Source organism: Peromyscus leucopus, chromosome 18 (assembly GCF_004664715.2).
Source record: "Peromyscus leucopus breed LL Stock chromosome 18, UCI_PerLeu_2.1, whole genome shotgun sequence".
Taxonomy (NCBI): Eukaryota; Metazoa; Chordata; class Mammalia; order Rodentia; family Cricetidae; genus Peromyscus; species Peromyscus leucopus.
The window spans coordinates 295,981-316,181 of NC_051078.1; positions in this window are offsets into that span (position 1 = coordinate 295,981).

Consider the following 20,201-nt stretch of genomic DNA (forward strand, 5'->3'; position numbering starts at 1 on the left):
CATAGATGGGGTGAATAAGACATTCCAAGACAAAGCCAGACTTAAACAATACTTATCCACAAATCCAGTCCAAAAAAAAGCACTAGAAGGAAAATTCCAACCTAAGGAAGTCAGATACACCCTCGAAAACACAGGCAATAGATAAAGACACAGCAGTAAACCCCAAAGAAGAGAAGTACACACACACTGCCACCAAAAAATAACAGGAATGAACAATCACTGGTCATTAATATCCCTTAATATCAATGGACGTAATTCACCTATAAAAAGACATAGGCTTACAGAGTGGATACAAAAGCAGGACCCATCTTTCTGCTGCTTACAAGAAACACACCTCAAATTCAAAGATAGACACTACCTAAGAATAAAAGGCTGGGAAAAGACTTTCCAATCAAACTGTCTTAAGAAACAAGCAGCTGTAGCGATCCTGATATCCAGCAAAATAGACTTCAAACTAAAATCAATCAAAAGAGATCAAGAAGGGAATTACATACTCATCACGAGAAAGATCCACCAAGATGAAGTTTCAATTCTGAACATTTATGCCCCAAACACAAGGGCAACCACATATGTAAAAGAAATATTACCAGAGCTTAAACCACATATAAAACCCTACACATTAATAGTGGGAGACTTCAACACCCCACTTTCACCACTGGACAGATCTCCCAAATCGAAACTTAACAGAGAAATAAAGGACTTAATTGATGTCATGCCTCAAATAGACTTAATCGATATCTACAGACCATTCCATTCTAACAAAAAAGAATATACCTTCTTCTTAGCACCCCATGGAACCTTCTCTAAAATCAACCACATACTTGGCCACAAAGCAAATCTCAACAGATACAAAACAATTGGAATAACTTCCTATGTTCTATCACACCACCATGGTTTAAAGTTAGATTTCAACAACAACAAAAACTACAGAAAACCTACAATCTCATGGAAACTGAATAATGCTCAACTGAATCACCAATGGGTTAAGAAAGAAATAAAGAAAGAAATTAAAGACTTCCTAGAGATCAATTTAAATGAAGACACCACATACCCAAACTTATGGGACAATATGAAAACAGTACTAAGAAGGAAATTCATAGCACTAAATGCCCACATAAAGAAGTTGGAGAAATCTCACACTAGTGACTTAACAGCACACCTGAAAGCTCTTGAACAAGAAGAAGCAAAGTCTCCAAGGAAGAATAGATGCCAGGAAATTATCAAAGTGAGAGCTGAAATTAATAAAATAGAAACAAAGAGAACAATACAAAAATTAATGAAACAAAGAGTTGGTTCTTTGAGAAGATCAACAAGACAGACAAGCCCTTATCCAAACTAACCAAAAGACAGAAAGAGAGAGCATCCAAATTAACAAAATCAGAAATGAAAAGGGGGACATAACAACAGACAATGAGGAAATCCAGAGAATCATCAGGTCATACTTCAAAAACCTCTACTCCACAAAACTGGAAAATCTAAAAGAAATGGATAATTTTCTGGATAGGTACCACATACCTAAGTTAAATCAAGGCCAAATAAACTATTTAAATAGTCCAATAACCCCTAAGGAAATAGAAACAGTCATTAAAAGTCTCCCAACCACAAAAGCCCAGGACCAGATGGTTTCAGCACAGAATTCTACCAGATCTTCAAAGAAGAGTTAATACCAATACTCTTTAAATTGTTCCACATAATAGAAACAGAAGGAACATTACCAAACTCCTTCTATGAGGCTACAATTACCCTGATTCCTAAACCAAACAAGGATACAACAAAGAAAGAGAACTACAGACTGATCTCCCTCATGAACATTGACGCAAAAATACTCAATAAAATACTGGCAAACAGACTCCAAGAACACATCAAAACAATTATCCACCATGATCAAGTAGGCTTCATCCCAAGGATGCAAGGGTGGTTCAACATATGAAAGTCCGTCAATGTAATACACCATATAAACAAACTCAAAGAAAAAAAAAAACACATGATCATCTCACTAGAGGCAGAAAAGGCATTTGGCAAAATCCAACACCCCTTCATGATAAAGGTCTTGGAGCAATCAGGAATACAGGAAATATACCTAAACATAATAAAGTCAACTTACAGCAAGCCAACAGCCAACATCAAATTAAATGGAGAGAAACTCAAAGCTATTCCACTAAAATCAGAAACGAGGCAAGGCTGTCCACTCTCCCCATACTTATTCAATATAGTACTCGAAGTTCTAGACAGAGCAATAAGACAACAAAAGGAGATTAAGGGGATCCAAATTGGAAAGGAAGAATTCAAGCTTTCCCTATTTGCAGATGACATGATAGTATACTTGAGTGACCCCAAAGATTCAACCAAGGAACTGATACAGCTTATAAACACCTTCAGCAACATAGCAGGATACAAGATCAACTCAAAAAGAAAAAATCAGTAGCCTTCCTATATACAATTGACAAACAGGCTGAGAAGAAAATCAGAGATACATCACCCTTTACAATAGCCACAAATGATATAAAATATCACTTGGGGTAACACTAACCAAGCAAGTGAAGGACCTATATGACAAGAACTTTAATACCCTGAAAAAAGAAATTGAAGAAGATGTCAGAAAATGGAAAGATCGCCCATGCTCATGGATAAGCAGGACTAACAGTAAAAATGGTAATTTTACCAAAAGCAATCTACAGATCCAATGCAATCCCCATCAAAATCCCAACACAATTCTTCACAGACCTTGAAAGAATAATACTCAACTTCATATGGAAAAACAAAAAACCAGGATAGCCAAAAGAATCCTGTACAATAAAACAACCTCTGGAGGCATCATGATCCCTGACTTCAAGCTCTACTATAGAGCTACAGTAATAAAAACAGCTTGGTACTGGCATAAAAACTGGCCGGGCAGTGGTAGAGCATGCCTTTAATCCCAGCACTCGGGAGGCAGAGCCAGGCAGATCTCTGTGAGTTCAAGGCCAGCCTGGGCTACCAAGTGAGTCCCAGGAAAGGCGCAAAGCTACACAGAGAAACCCTGTCTCGAAAAACCAAAAAAAAAAAAAAAAAAAAAAACAACTGACATGTTGACCAATGGAATGGAATTGAAGACCCTGACATTAATCCGCACACCTATGAAACATATGATTTTTGACAAAGAAGCCAAAAGTGTATAATGGAAAAAAGAAAGCATCTTCAGCAAATGGTGCTGGCATAACTAGATATCAACGTGTAGAAGGCTACAAATAGATCCATATCTATCACTGTGCACAAAACTTAAGTCCAAGGGGATCAAAGACCTCAACATAAATCCAGCTACTCTGAACCTGCTAGAAGAGAAAGTAGGAAGTAGTCTTGAACACATTGGCATAGGAGATCACTTCCTAAATATAACACCAGTAGCACAGATAGACACTGAGAGAAACAATCAATCAATGGGACCTCTTGAAACTGAGAAGCTTTTGTAGAGCAAAGGATATGGTCAACAAGGCAAAGTGACAGCCTACAGAATGGGAAAATGTCTTCACCAACCCCACATCTGACAGAGGACTGATATCCAGAATATATAAGGAACTCAAGAAATTAGACATCAAAAATGACCAACAGTCCAATTGAGAAATGGGCTTTAGAACTAAACAGAGAATTCTCAACAGAGGAAACCCAAATGGCTGAAAGACATTTAAGGAATTGCTCAGCATCCCTAATCATCAGGGAAATGCAAATCAAAACAACTCTGAGATACCACCTTATTCCTGTCAGAATGGCTAAGATCAAAAACACTGAAGATACCTTATGCTGGAGAGGATGTGGAGCTAAGGGAACTCTCCTCCACTGCTGGTGGGAAAGCAAGCTTGTACAACCATTTTGGAAATCAATATGGCACTTTCTTAGAAAATTGGAAATTAATCTTCCACAAGATCCAGCTACACCACTCTTGGGCATATGCCCAAGGAATGCTCAATCATACCACAAGGGCACTTGCTCAGCTATGTTCATATCAGCATTGTTTGTAATAGCCAGAGCCTGGAAACAACCTAGATGCCCTTCAACTGAAGAATGGATAAATAAAATGTGGTACATATGCACAGTGGAATACTACTCAGCAGAGAAAAACAATGACATCATGAGGTTTGCAGGCAAATGGATGGATTTAGAAAAAAAATCATCCTGAGTGAGGTAACCCAGACTCAGAAAGACAAACATGGTATGTACTCACTCATAGGAGGATACTAGATGTGGAACAAGGATGACTGGACTGCTACTCACAACACCTGGAAAACAGGACCCCAAGAAAGACACGGGGATCACCCAATGATGGAGGAATTGATGAGATCTACATGAACAGCCTGGATGTGAGTTGGGGTAATGAAGGGCGAGGGTCGAGGGAAAGAGAACTTCTGGGAGCGTGTGATCCCAGCTGGATCAAGAACAGAGAGCGAGAACAAGGAATAGAAGACCATGGTAAATGAAGACCACATGAGAATAGGAAGAAGCAAAGTGCTAGAGAAGCCCACAGAAATCCACAAAGATACCCCCACAATAGACTGCTGGCAATGGTAGAAAGACAGCCTGAACAAACACCCTAATTGTCATGCTAGAAACCCCATCCAATGACTGAGGGAACTGGATGCAGAGATCCACGGCTAGGCCCCGGGTGGAACTCCGGGAGTCCAATTGGCGAGGAAGAGGAGGGTTTATATGAGCGAGAATTGTTGAGACCAAGGTTGGATAAAGCACAGGGACAAATAGCCAAATAAATGGGAACACATGAACTATGAACCAATGGCTGAGGGGCCCCCAACTGGATCAGGCCCTCTGAATAGGTGAGACAGTTGATTGGCTTGATTGGTTTGGGAGGCATCCAGGCAGTGGGACCGGGTCCTGTGCTCATTGCATGAGTTGGCTGTTTGAAACCTGGGGCTTATGCAGGGACGCTTGGTTCAGCCTGGAAGGAGGGGACTGGACCTGCCTGGACTGAGTATACCAGGTTGATCTCAATCCTCGGGGGAGTCTTTGCCATGGAGGAGATGGGAATGGAGGGTGGGCTGGGGGGAAGGGCAGTGGGGAGAACAAGGGAATCCATGGCTGATATGTAGAATTAAATTATATTGTAAAATAAAATAAAAAATTAAAAAAATATGTTAAAATTTAGTACAAGTACAAATGGTATTTTTCTCAACCAAAAAGAAAAATTAAATTATGGAAAATGTATGGAATTGAAAAGTATTCTAGTAACCCAGGCTTAGAAAGACAAGCATTAAACATTTTCTTTCATATATAGATCCTAGTGTCTAAATGTTAATTGTGTGTATTTAAATGAGAATGAATGTAGATGGAAAACCAGAAATGAATTCATGTGTCAGGGGAAAAGAAGATTTAACAATTGGCCATTGAAAGCACAACAAAATACAAATGAGGGAGAATGGGAATTATTGTGGGGAAAGAGGTACCTCTAGGGAAGAAGAGGCAGAGAGGTAAGAAGATAAGTTAGGATGGAATTGTATCTGACATGAACATGTACAGAAGTTTTTACTGACATTATTTCTTTAATAATACATTTACAAAAATTCATATTATGTTATATACTATTTTTTTTGACAGAAGGTCCAAGGAAGTGCTTAGGTGTCTGTCACTTTGCAAAATAAGTTGCATGCCAAGCAGACCCTGTAGAATGGGTTCGCTACTTCTCAAACCTACAAAACAGTTTGGTGGAATGAGACCATTTTGTGAGAAGCTTTGTAACTGAAATATTATATAGGGATAGCAAAAGACCCTTCTTTCTTATGTCTACCCCAAAGTATCTCTTGCTAAGCACCACTCATTAGGCCAGTGACCACCACAAGAGCTAGTGTGGGCTTAAGAGATTGGCAGACAATGAGGATTTAAACTTTCAAATGTAGATAAACTTGAGAATATAGTAAAAAGCATGCAGCATTGGAAACTCAGAAAATGCCTATGTACAGAGGAGTGCCGAAATGAACTCTGGATAGCACTGAATGTCAATACTAAAGGAGGTTCCTCAAGGCCCCAGATAACACTCTTTTAACTACTAGGAATGCTTGGCAGGGGAGGGGGGCACGAGACAGCAGGGTGAGGTGGGGTGGGAATTCCACGTGTAGGACATCTACATAAGAATTCCACTCAACTCAAAGCAGACTGAGCAGAGACCAGAGACTGCAAGTACATTCTATGCTCTAACATGTTAGACTCAAAAAGACAAGCAGCCATTGTCCATCCAGAGTAAGCTACAAGAGACAACTGGAAGGAAATAAGAATCCATTTATATTTTTAAAATTATTTTGATTCTTCTATTAATTTTGTTGTAGCTTTCAATTTCTTTGATTTGGCTTTATGATTGATTTTTTTTCTTTTTCCATGCTGATTTTATTGTTTTTGCCCTAAATGTTATCTCTTCTTCCCCTCTCCCCTATACTTTTCCTCTCATTCTTATGTTCCTCTAATTTCTTTACCCTTCCTCACCACCCTTTCCTTTTTACTTCTTAATTATCAATACTTTTAGCATTCATAATTTAAAAACTCTATCTGTATCCCAGATTCTTCCTTTTCAGATTTATTGAGAGTATAAACTATTGGCAGGAAAATAGTGGAACTAGAAGATAGTCACGTAAAGGGAAACAAACAGACACATAAAAATAACAAAACCTGTGTCTAAAAAATCTGCAACATGAAAACAGAATGGTTGTTTAGGAAGAGGAAATAGATCAGTGGGGTGAACAAGAAAGAATAATGTGGGGAAATGAATTTCATCAAAGTTTATAATAGATGAATGAAAATTTTATATTGAAATCTTTAATTTGTACAACAAATATATATTATAAAAGTTTAAAATATTATTTCACTTACAAAAAAGATAATCAACAAAGAATAAATAGATAAAATAGAAGAATCTTATTTTCTAATATAAACTTAGTCTGTGGTTTTTTTTTCATTATGGAACTGAAACTATTAATATTAGAGGTATTATGGGAGAACGTATATTAACTCCTATCATTTTGTTGATTTTGTGATTTTTACTCAGATCCCTTTGATTACCTGTCTTGATATTGTTTATCTGTTGCTCTGTGACCTCTTGGATGTGTTTATTTTTATCTTCATATAGAAGTATTCCTTCTGGCTACTCTATAAAGATAGCTTAGTTGTCATAAATTCCCTTGACCTCTTTTTGATATTTATATTTATATTTTTTCTCTAATTTTAATAGATACTTTTGCTGTGTATAATAGTCTGAGTTGATAACTATTGTCTTTCATGACTTAGGTCCTTTCTAGGCCCTTTTGCCTTAAAAGTTTTCTGCTGAATAATCAGTAATTATTCTGATGGGCCTGTTTTTTTATAAGTGTCTTGATCTTTCTCTCTTGCAGCTTTCAATAGCCTTTCTTTATTTTGTGTTTTTAATGTTTTAATTACATTATGTCATATGGTGTTTCTTTCCTGGTCTCATCTATATAGTGTTATGAAGGTGTTTGTGCCACTCTGGGCATCTCTTTCTCTAGGTTTGGGAAATTTTATTCTATGATTTTAATAAAACTATTACTATTAAACTATCAAATACATTACTACATGCTTTGTATGTAGTAATCTTCTCCTGCTATACTTATAATTCAAAGGTGAGGTCTTTTTATGAAAGCCAAATAATTTCTTTTATGATCTTGTATATTAAGAAAAACAAAAATCATGAAATTAATAGATAAATGAATGGAGCTGGAAACAATAATTCTTAGTGAGGCTTCAAGACCCAGAAAGACAACACATCCCATTTTTTTTTTTATTTGTGAAAGTTAGCTTTGAATCTTTAGATAGTTTTGTTTTATTTGGCATACCCATCAAGACTGGGAAAAGAGTAAGTGGGTATAGCTAGGATGACACTCAAGGGAGGTAAGATAGAAAACAGTGGAAATAAAGGGTAAAAAACAGAATAAGGGAATAAAAAGTGTTAAAGGGGTAGGAGATAGAAGGGTAGGGTAGAAGAGGGAATACAGGAAGGGACAACTACCACTAAAGTCCTTTCAAAAAATAAGAAATTCTACTACTATAGAGTGACCTAAAATATATACATACATATATAAAAATATCATAATGCCAGAAAGGGGTTATGTCTTAAGAATTCTTGGCTAGAGAGGTCCCAAAGGCCCCTAAGCATTACAGACCATTGCTAATGCTCTTGGTTCCATTTCATAACTTGACAGTAAGACCCTATCACTGAAGAGAGTACATACTTGAGTCATAAAACATCTAGAAATAAAACTGGCACAACCATGGAAACTTCATCCCTATTAGCTGGCTTTCATTGGGCCAGAAGGTGCTATGCATGTTACCACGGGAGAGACTGTTTATTACTCTTATACATCTGTGAACCCTGTGAATTTTCAGATTAGATTTAAGACCTGGCCCACAAGATGAAATCCATACCTGGCATCATGATCAGGCCAAGAATCTGTGCCTAGAAAAGTCATATGCTCTAAGGAAGAACCTGGTACAATTATTCTGCTGATTGAACACAATATTAAACCAAGACCTAGTGGCTTACTGTTATACTCATAAATTAGTGTCAGGAAAATGAAACCAGTTGCAATAAAAAGCTAGTGCACTTATCTGGGCGTTTAGTCCCAGCACTCAGGAGGCAGAGCCAGGCGGATCTCTGTGAGTTCGAGGCCAGCCTGGTCTCCAAAGCGAGTTCCAGGAATGGCGCAAAACTGCACAGAGAAACCCTGTCTTGAAAAACCAAAAAAAAAAAAAAAAAAAAAAAAAAAAAAAAGAAAAGAAAAGCTAGTGCACATTTGGCAAATAGGACTTCATGAAATTAAAAAGCTTCTACAAAGTGCATAAAACAATCAAGTGAACAGACAGCTTATAGAGTGGGAGAAATTCTTTGACATCTACACATCTGACAGAGAGTTTATATCTAGTCTATGCAAAAATAAAAAATAATTAACCCCTTTGAGATATCAAAAAACATAGCCACTAAGTGGGATAATAAAAAGAACAGACATCTCAAGATATGAAGTGCAGATGGTCAAAAACATGAAAAAATATTTTAACCACATTAGCTGTAATGTTTTCTATTAATTCCCAACTTAGATCTATAATCAACTATAAGACAAGCCATGTGCATTCCAGTAACTGATTATCTAGATTAAGACAGTCTATGAAAGAGGGACTATTTAGATTATAATTAATAAGATAAGAAGATCCACCTTACTGCAGTAGCAGTACCCCATGGTCTGAGATCTTTTTCTGAATAAAAAGGGGAAAGAAAGCTACTGATAATAATAATCTTTCTCTGCTTTTTGACTGTGGATGTAATGTTCCTAATAACCTCTAGCTCCTGCTATCATTCCTTTTTACCAAAGGTATAATTTTAACTTTGAAATGTGAGCTAAAGTAAACCAATCTTTTCTAGCATTGCTTTTGCTGAGAAATTTTATCACAGCAATAATTTTTTTTTTAGTTCAACATCCATCAGAGAATGCAAAGTGCAAGAGATTTTATCTGATCCTATTTAGACAGGAAAACAAATATGAGATGGCAATGTCTTATGTTAGGCAGGGTTACCCTGTCTCAAGAAATAATTTAGAGCTGTCTCTAGGACATAGGCCTCCAGGGCCACAACCCATGCCCCCCATCCCCACCTATCACTACCCCAGGTGCAGGCCAGCAGGGAAGGCTCCTGTGGGCAGGCATCCCCACCAAAACCCCCCCATTGGACCCTGCAATTTATAAGACCCACTCCCTGTCCTAAACCTACCCTTCCTCCTGCAACCTCAGTGGCTCCCTGAGACACAGAATCTGTCAGCTCTAATTAAATCAAGAGCTCCTCCAATTGGACCAAGAATGCTGATTGGACCAAGAGTGGCTCCCTGAGACATAAACACAGCCAGCACAGATTGGACCAAGAGCAACTTCCTCAGACACAGACTCCTCCAATTGGAGGAAGAGATGAGTAGATGCCAGTGCAAAAATAATACAACAACATAAAGAGTAATATGGTACAACGAGAACCTAGCGGTTTTTCAACAACATGGCCTGAACATCACAGCATAGAAGAAGCAGAAGAATGCAACCTTAAAAATAACCTTAGATCCCAGCATTCAGGAGACAGAGCCAGGCAGATCTCTGTGAGTTCGAGGCCAGCATGGTCTACAGAGTGAGATCCAGGACAGGCACCAAAACTACACAGAGAAACCCTGTCTCAAAAAACAAAACAAAACAAAACAAAACTTTATCCAGATGATAGAGGCCTTTAAAGAGGAAATGAAAAATTCCCTTAAAAAACTAAGGAAAGACAAACAAAAAAAATTGGAAGAAGTCAATAAATACTTTGAAGAAATCCAAGAAAAAAAAAAACAATCAAACAGGCAAAGGAAATAGTTCAAGACCTAAAAATTGAAATAGAAGCAACGAAGAAGACACAAACTGAGGGAATAATAGAAATGAAAAATCTGAGTAAATGAACAGGAACTTCAGATGCAAGCATAACCAACAGAATACAAGAAATAGAAGAGAAAATCTCTGGAGTGGAGGATATGATAGAGGAAATAGATTCATCAATCAAAGAAAACACTAAAGCCAAAAAAGTCATAACACAAAATGTCCAGGAAATCTGGGACACCATGAGTAAGCAAAACCTAAGAATAATAGAGATAGAAGGAGGAGGAGAATACTAACACAAAGGCACAGAAAATATATTCAACAAAATCATAAGAGAAAACTTTCCCAATCTAAAGAAAGAAATGCCTATGAAGATACAGGAAGTTTACAGAACACCAAATAGACTGGACTCCCAAAAAAGTCCCCTTGCCACATAATCAAACCAGTAAACATACAGAATAAAGAAAAAAATTAAGAGCAGCAAAAGAAAAAGGCCAAGTGACTTATAAAGGCGGACCCATCAGAATAACACTCAATTCCTTAATGGAGTCTCTAAAAGCCAGAAGGTCCTGGATAGATGTTTTACAGACACTAAGAGACCACAGATGCCAGCCCAAACTACTATACCCAGCAAAACTTTCAATCACTATAGATGGAGTACACAAAATATTCCAAGACAAAACTAGATTTAAACAATACCTATCTATACATCCAGCCCTACAGAAATCATTAGAAAGAAAACTGCAGCCTAAGGAAGCTAGATGTACCCATGAAAACACTGGCAATAGATAATCCCACTGCAGCAAATCTCAAATAAGGGAAATACGCACACACATTACCATCAAAGAAATAACAGGAGTTAACAATCATTGGTCATTAATATCACTCAATATCAATGGACTCAATTTGCCTATAAAAAGACAAAGGCTAACAGAATGGATACAAAAACAGGATCCATCCTTCTGCTGCATACAAGAAACACACCTCAACTTCTAAGACAGATACCACTGAAGACTTAAAGGGTTGGGGAAAGGCTTTCCAATCAAATGGACTTAAGAAGCAAGTTGGTGTAGCTATCCTAATATCTAACAAAATAGACTTCAAACTAAAATAAATCAAAAGAGATTGGGAAGGACATTACATATTTATCACAGGAAAAATCCATCAAAATGAAGTCTCAGTTCTGAACATTTATGCCCCAAATACAAGGACACCCACATATGTAAAAGAAACATTGCTAAAGCTTAAATTGCACATCAAACCCCACACACTAATAGTAGGAGACTTCAACATCCCACTCTCACCAATGGACCAGTCTGCCAGACAGAAACTTAACAGAGAAATAAGAGATCTAACAGATGTTATGACTCAAATGGACTTAATAGATATCTACAGATCATTCCACCACAACACCAAAGAATATACATTCTTCTCAGCACCCCATGGAACCTTCTCTAAACTTGATCACATACTCAGTCACAAAGCAAATCTCCCCAGATACAAAACAATTGGGATAACATCCTGTATTTTATCAGACCATCATGGCTTTAAGTTAGATTTCAACAACAACGCAAATTATAGAAAGCCTACAAACTCATGGAAAATGAATAATGCTCAACTGAATCACCAATGGGTCAAGGAAGAAATAAAGCAAGAAATTAAAGACTTTCTAGAGATCAATGAAAATGAATGTACAACATACCCAAACTTATGGGACATAGCACAAAATGCCCACATAAAGAAGTTGGAGAAATCTCACACTAGCGACTTAACAGCACACTTGAAATCTCTAGAACAAAAAGAAGCAAACTCACCCAGGAGGTATAGACAATAGGAAATAATCTAATTGAGAGCTGAAATCAATAATAGAAACAAAGAGAACAATACAAAGAATCAATGAAACAAAAAGTTGGTTCATTGAGAAAATTAACAAGATAGACAAGCCCTTATCCAAACTAACCAAAGGGCAGAGAAAAAAATATCCAAATTAACAAAATCAGAAATTGAAAGGGAGACATAACAACAGATAATGAGGAAAGCAATCCAGAGAATCATCAGGTCATACTTCAAAAACCTGTGGTGATACATTGTGGTGATACATTGTGTATCAAATAAAGCTAGCCTAAGGATCAGAGGTCAGAGCCAGCCACTAGATTAAACACAGAAGCCAGGCGGTGGTGGTACACACCTTTAATCCTAGCACTCAGGAGGCAGAGATCCATCTATATCTTTGTAAGACATATACGGCGTGAGGAGACAGGAACTAGAGGGTCTTTTGGTTGAAGCCTTTCGGCTGAGAGCTTTTTCAGTTGAGGATTCAAAGGCATTCGGTCAGAGGATTCATAGAGTTGACAAGGTGAGAAGTTTCTCTAGTGACTTGTTCAAAAGAACAAAAGAGAGACAAAAGTATCTGGCTCCGGATTTTTTATTATAAGACAATTTAGGATTTGTGCAACATCTGTATTTACAAAATTGGAAAATCTAAAAGAAATGGATAATTTTCTGGATAGGTACCACATACTAAAATTAATCAAGATGAGATAAACAATTTAAAGCAACCTATAACACCTAAGGAAATAAAAAAAAAGTCATTAAAATTCTCCCAATTAAAAAAAAAAAGCCCAGGAACAGATGGTTTCAGCACAGAATTCTACCAGAATTTCAAAGAAGAGCTAGTACCAATCTCTTCGAACTGTTTTGAACAATAAAAACAGAAGGAACACTGCCAAACTTTTATGAGGCTACATTTACCCTGATACCCAAACCACACAAAGATGCAACAAAGAAAGAGAATTACAGACCAATCTCCCTCATCAACATTAAAATACTGGCAAACCAAATCCAAGAACACATTAAAAAAATCATCCACCACCATCAAGTAGGCTTCATCCCAGAGATGCATGGATGGCTCAACATATGAAAATCTGTCAATGTAATCCACCATATAAACAAACTGAAAGAGAAAAAACCCACAGGATCATCTCATTAGATGCTGAAAAAGTCTTTGACAAAATCCAACATCCCTTCATGATAAAGGTTCTAGAGAGATCAGAAATACAAGGAACATACCTAAACATAATAAAGGCAATTTACAGCAAGCCAACAGCCAACATCAAATTAAATGGAGAAAAACTCAAAGCTATTCCACTAAAATCAGGAACAAGACAAGGCTGTCCACTCTCCACATACTTATTCAATATAGTACTTGAAGTTTTAGCTAGAGCAATAAGACAACAAAAGGAGATCAAGGGGATACATATTAAAAAGGAAGAAGTCAAACTTTCACTATTTTCAGAGGATATAATAGTATATATGAGTGACCCCAAAAATTCTACCTGGGAACTTCAGCACCTTCAGCAATGTGGCAGGATACAAGATTAACTCAAAAAAATCAGTAGCTCTCTTACATACAAATGATAAATGGACTGAGAAAGAAATCAGAGGAACATCACCTTCACAATAGCCACAAATAAAATAAAATACCTTGGGGTGCAGTGGGATAATGCTTTTGTATACTGGTTTAATAAAACACTGATTGGCCAGTAGTCAGGCAGGAAGTATAGGTGGGATAAGCAGACAAGGAATGCTGGGAAGAGGAAGAGCAGAGTGAGGAGATGCTAGCCCCGCTGTCCAGGGAGCAGCATGTAAGGGCACATAGGTAAAGCCACAGAATATGTGGTGACATATAGATTAACAGAAATGGGCTAAGTTTAAGTGGAAGAGCTAGTCAATAGTTAGCCTGAGCTAATGGCCGAGCAGTTTTAATTAATATGTCTCTGTGTTTACTTGAGTCTGAGCAGCTATGCATTGGGATAACTCTAAGCAAGTGAAAGACATGTATGACAATAATTTTAAGTCTTTGAAGAAAGAAATTGAAGAAGATATCAGAAAATGGAAATATCTCTCATGCTCATGGATAAGTAAGGATTAATATAGTAAAAATGGCAATCTTACCAAAAACAATCTACAGATTCAATGGAATCCTCATCAAAATCCCAACACAATTCTTCACAGACACTGAAAGAACAATGTTCAATTTCAAATGGAAAAACAAAAAACTCAGGATAGCTAAAACAATCCTGTACAATAAAGTAACCTCTGGAGGCATCATCATTCTTTTTTTTTTTTTTTTTTTTTTTTTTTGGTTTTTTCGAGACAGGGTTTCTCTGTGTAGCTTTGCGCCTTTCCTGGAGCTCACTTGGTAGCCCAGGCTGGCCTCGAACTCACAAAGATCCGCCTGCCTCTGCCTCCCAAGTGCTGGGATTAAAGGCGTGCGCCACCACGCCCGGCTGGCATCATCATTCTTAAACTCGAGCTCTGCTATAGAGTTATAGTAGTAAAACCAACTTGTTACTGGCATAAAAATTAACATGTGGACCAATGGAATCAAACTGAAAATGCTGACATTAATCTGCATACATATGAACACCTGATTTTTGACAAAGAAGCCAAGACTGTACAATGAAAAAAAGAAAGCATCTTCAACAAATGGTGCTGGCATAACTGGATGTCAACGTAGAAGATTGCAAATAGATCCATATCTGTCACCATGCACAAAACTCAAGTCCAAGTGGATCAAAGACCTGAACACAAATCCAGTTACATTGAACCTGATAGAAGAGAAAGTAGGAAGCAGCCTTGAACACATTGGCACAGGAGACCACTTCTTAAACATAACACCCAGTAGCACAGACATTGAGAGTAAAAATTAAAAATGGGACCTCCTGAAACTGAGAAGCTTTTGTAGAGCAAAGGACATGGTAAATAAGACAAAACAATAGTCTATAGGATAGGAAAACATCCTCAACAACCCCACATCTGGTGGAGGGCTGATCTCCAAAATATATAAAGAACTCAAGAAACTAGTCATCAAAATACCAAGCAATCCAAATTGAAAAATGGGGTATAGATCTAAATAGAGAATTCTCAACAGAAGAATCTCAAATGGCTGAAAGAGTCATTAGGGAAATGAAAATCAAAACGACACTGAAGATATCACCTTATACCTGTCAGAATGGCTAAGATCAAAAACACTGATGACAGCTTATGTTGAGAAAATGTGGAGCAAGGGGAACACTCCTTCACTGTTAATGGGAGTGCAAACTTGTACAGCCACTTTGGAAATCAGTAGGGCAGTTTCTCAGAAAATTGGAAATCAATCTACCTGAAGACCCAGTGATACCACTCTTGGGCATATACCCAAGGAATGCTCAATCCTACCACAAGGGCACTTGCTCAACTATGTTTCCGGAACCTGGAAACAACCTAGATGTCCCTCAACTGAAGAATGAATAAAGAAAATGTGGTACATATACACAACAGAGTACTACTCAGAAGTAAAAAACAATAATATCATGAAATTTGCAGGCAAATGGATGGTACTAGAAAATATCATCTTGAGTGAGGTAGCCCAGACTCAGAAAGACAAACATGGGAAGTACTCACTCACTCATTAAGTGGATACTAGATGTAAAGCAAAGGATAACCAGACTACAACCCACAGCTCCAGAGAAGCTAGGTAACAAGGAAGACTCTAAGAGAGATGCATGGATCACCCTGGGAAGGGGAAATAGATGATACCCCCTGAGTAAACTGGGAGTGAGGGGGGTGGGCAATTGAGGGCAGAGGATGGGAGATGAGAACATAAGGGAACAGGATGATTAACCTGGAACAGGGATAGAGTGGGAGAGCAATGGAAGAGATATCGTGATGGAGACATCATGGGAATAGGAAGAAACCTGGTGCTAGGGATGTTCCTAGGAATCCACAAGCATGACCCCAGCTTAGACTACTAACAACAGTGAAGAGGGTGCCTGAGCTAGTCTACCCCAGTAATAAGATTGGTGAATACCTTAACTATCATCATAGAGCCTTCATCCAGTAACTGATGGAAACAGATGTAGAGAGCCGGCACAAGCATCAGTCTAAGCTCCAGAAGTCCAGTTGAAGAAAAGGGAAGAGGGATTCTATTAGCAAGAGGCATCAAGATCATGATGGGGAAACATACAGATATAAAGGAACCAAGCTAGTGGGAACTCATGAAATTTAAACCAAGAGCTGTGGAGCCTGCATGGGACTGGACTAGGTCCTCTGCATAAGTGAGACAGTTGTATAGCTTGGTCTGTTTAAGGGTCCCCCTGGCAGTGGGAATAGGATCTATACCTGTTGCATGAACTGGCTTTTTGGAGCCCATTACCTAAGGGGGGGACATCTTGCACAGCTTTGATGAAGGAGGATAGGCTTGGACCTGCCTCAACTGAATGTACCAGGCTTTATTGACTCCCCATGGGGGGCCTTATCTTTTTGGAGGAGGGGCTAGGGAGTGGTCTGGGGGAGAAGGCTGGGGGGTGGGGTGGGAGGAGGAGTCAGAGGGGGATCTGTGATTGGTATTTAAAATGAACAAAAATTTCTTAATAAAAAAATAAAGTAAAAAATAAAAAAAAAAGAATTTAGAGAGTGATTGAAGGCACCAGATGTCAACTTATGGCCTCTGTATGTGAAGGAGCTTTTGACTAGCTGCACATGTTAGGACTCCCTGAGTACCAATATGTTCTCCAGTTTGCTTATTCATTTTTATGGTTTATATTTAATATATTTATGACATCTAGATTGTCCTTTAATTTTTAAAACACAAATTGTGAATTTTTTGCCAATGCTAGAAGAGATCCTAAAATTATTTAAAATATACAATCAATGAGAAATCATTAAACTGATATGTGACAACATGATAGCTGAAGAAATACCTTTCAGGCAACTAAATTTAGAAGTACACCCAAGTTTAAATGTAGATAGCCATTATTAAATTCCACTGATAAGCTAGACAGCCTTTGCTAGATTGTCCATACACTATTCTCTATTTTTATATATTTTATCATCAATTTTTATCACAAGATATAATTGAAAACAGGGAGACATTTTAGTGAATGGAATTCCAGAATAGGACAGAAATTAGTTTTGTGTGTCTGATCAAGATTTTGTTACTTTATTATCTGTTTTCCCTTCTTATAAAAACTTACGTCATAAAGGTAAACTGAAAACATTTCCTTTTCTTTGTAGAATTTCCTTCCAGAAGATCCTGTTTGTCAGCCTAAAAGGATTCACAGAAGGAAAGATAAAATTCTGTATTTTACATCTGATACAAATTTTGTATTACCTAATCTTCTAGATCTTCTGTATTCCTCTTAACTTTTTGTTCTAGATCACAGATGTTTTAATAATTGACCTAATTCCTTCTCTCTCCGGAGTTCTGTCTCCCAGAGGGTGAGAGAATTCTTACCGTTGTAATTGTTTGAAAACATTGCCCTGTTATTCCAAGTCCAAAGCCCTCATGAATAACTGTGCTTTATGTTTGGGCAGACTTATTAGAGAAACCATATGATCAGTGCCTTTACTTATCTACACATGATAGCCAATCTCCCTTCCTTATAAGTGTGCAATAATCCAACGATGCAGAGGAGGCTGCATTGCCTTCTGCAGTTTCATAACAAAATTCTCCGGATTGGCTCAACTCTGACAGAAAATTCACTTTATTCTCTTCTGAAATAGACCTCAGAAAATTTTCAAGAATTCAACAGCTAAAGGGCAGTTTAGTTCATAAAGTTATAAGGAACATACGTGACCTTTTTTTCTCTGAGAAGGTGCTACTCTAAGAGTAGGATAATGAATATGCATTTGTAGGGTGGATTAATCTTAATCTCAAGGTAATTTTTCACAGATAAGTAACTTTTTGTTTGCCGTTTGTGGAACTAAAACAAGCAACATCAAAAAGGGAAGCATCATAATTCTGTTTCATCTTGAACAGAATCTGACAAACTACCATACTACACAAGGTAAAAGTAACTTTTACATTTGCAATTTGACAAATTATAAATGCCACAAACTGACTTTTGTTTGTTAGGTGCTCTGGAAAGGATCCTTTGACAAGGTAGAATTTACTAATGTTTCTGTTGTTATAAACTATCTAATTCATAGCATAAGTTTGTTGAATATTGCTCTCATTCTGAATCCTCATATCATTCAGCTATTACCAATTAGTCATAATAAATATGTGTTCCAATGATTAATTTCTATTACTAGACTCAGAAAGCCATGGTGATGGTAAATATACAGACAACAGCTGAACTTCATCTCAAGAAAGCTATTGTGAAAGAGGGAGTAATATTAAAATTTTAATATTAAAACACAATGTAGAATGAGCTATAGCAATAAATATTATCAATTTATAACAATAATTCTTATAAATTAAAATAGTATTCATTCTTACCTGTAGACAATATTAAAGAAAAGTGAAAAAATATATTGTTTTTTAAATTATTTATGACTACTTCAGGCTCTTTCTCTATTTAGATATCTTACTTTTCTTTGGCCTGAGAAGTATAATCTAGATTGTAATTATCTGCATACCTAATTGCTTACTAAGTTAATGAATATTCTATTTTCAACATTTAAAATAACCATGGAAATAACATATAATGCTACTGTTTTTATACTCATATTTTATTCTCAGTTAATGTAAATAAATTTCTTAAAGTGGTCTTCACTTTCTATAAACTTTTAATAGTTTCAGTGATGCCTGTACTCCATTTAGAATGGCTTATCACAAGGAGCTGTGTACATGTTATGAATTGTTTTGTTGTTTCTTAGGAATACTGAAAAGTCTGATGGAAGGAATAACAGTTATCATTTATGGAATACTTTTCTATAATTTGTCAATGTGATTTATCTATCTATGTCATTCTGTGTCCACAAAAGGACTTATCTTCCCTTTACATACAAAGACTCTGTGGCCCAAGGAATTTGCCCAAGGTTCCAGCTAAAAAGAAGGAGAAACTGATCCAGAACCTACATGTATTTCACACAAAAGCCCATGTTATTCACTGTGATATTACACAGACTTCTATTTTCTCCAAGTCTACATATTCAATAATCATTCATAATATGTCTATATGATTCATATTTACTCATTAGTTCCCATTTCCCAGATGCTATATATTATACTTACAATATATGGAGTAAGAGTCATAGAGGGTCTTAAGGAGGTTACTGTTAGGTGAGAAAAATATGAAGATAATTTTAGAAAACACATTTTGACCTCAAATGAAGAATTAGGGAAATTCATATTAAAGATAAGTAAGTTTAACTTAATATTCAAAAACATGGAGCCAGGTAATTAATTATGAGGAAGCATTCATCAAAATACAAGTACAGTATACTCTAAGTCCTAAGAATGACCAATAACATGGATTCTACGGCTATATTTTTTTCATGTCAAATTACAGTTCTGACCACAGTAGATGAATTTCAAGATTTAATATGTTTTGTACCTCATTTGTAAACATGAAATATATATTATCTTCTAATTTTATTGCCTAATAGATTAAAGGAATATGAGTGAAACATTTAGGAAAATGTCTGACATAATAAAATGCTACATTAATTTTTGTAATAATTTTAATTACCCAACTAAAAAATGCAAAGTCCAAACTGAAAAAAGGGGTAGATTGCTTTATTAATAGAAGAATATAAAAAATCTACTTGAGGTCTCTAAGAAATGAACTAGCATTATTCGTATACAGGGAAATAAAAAAGGCAAATAATCACATTTATGCATCATTTTTTCTATTTTAAATCCTAAAGTACTATGTATATATGCTATAGACCCCTTTTTATCTTGGAATCACAAAATACAGGAAAAAAATCTTAATTAAAATATTTGTTGAGCCTGGAGACACAAATCAAGAGGCAGAGGTAAGATAAGCACAAGGTTTTCTAGACTCTACAGCAGATTCAAGAGAAGAGTAAGAAATTAGCAAGATCTCAATACAAAATGC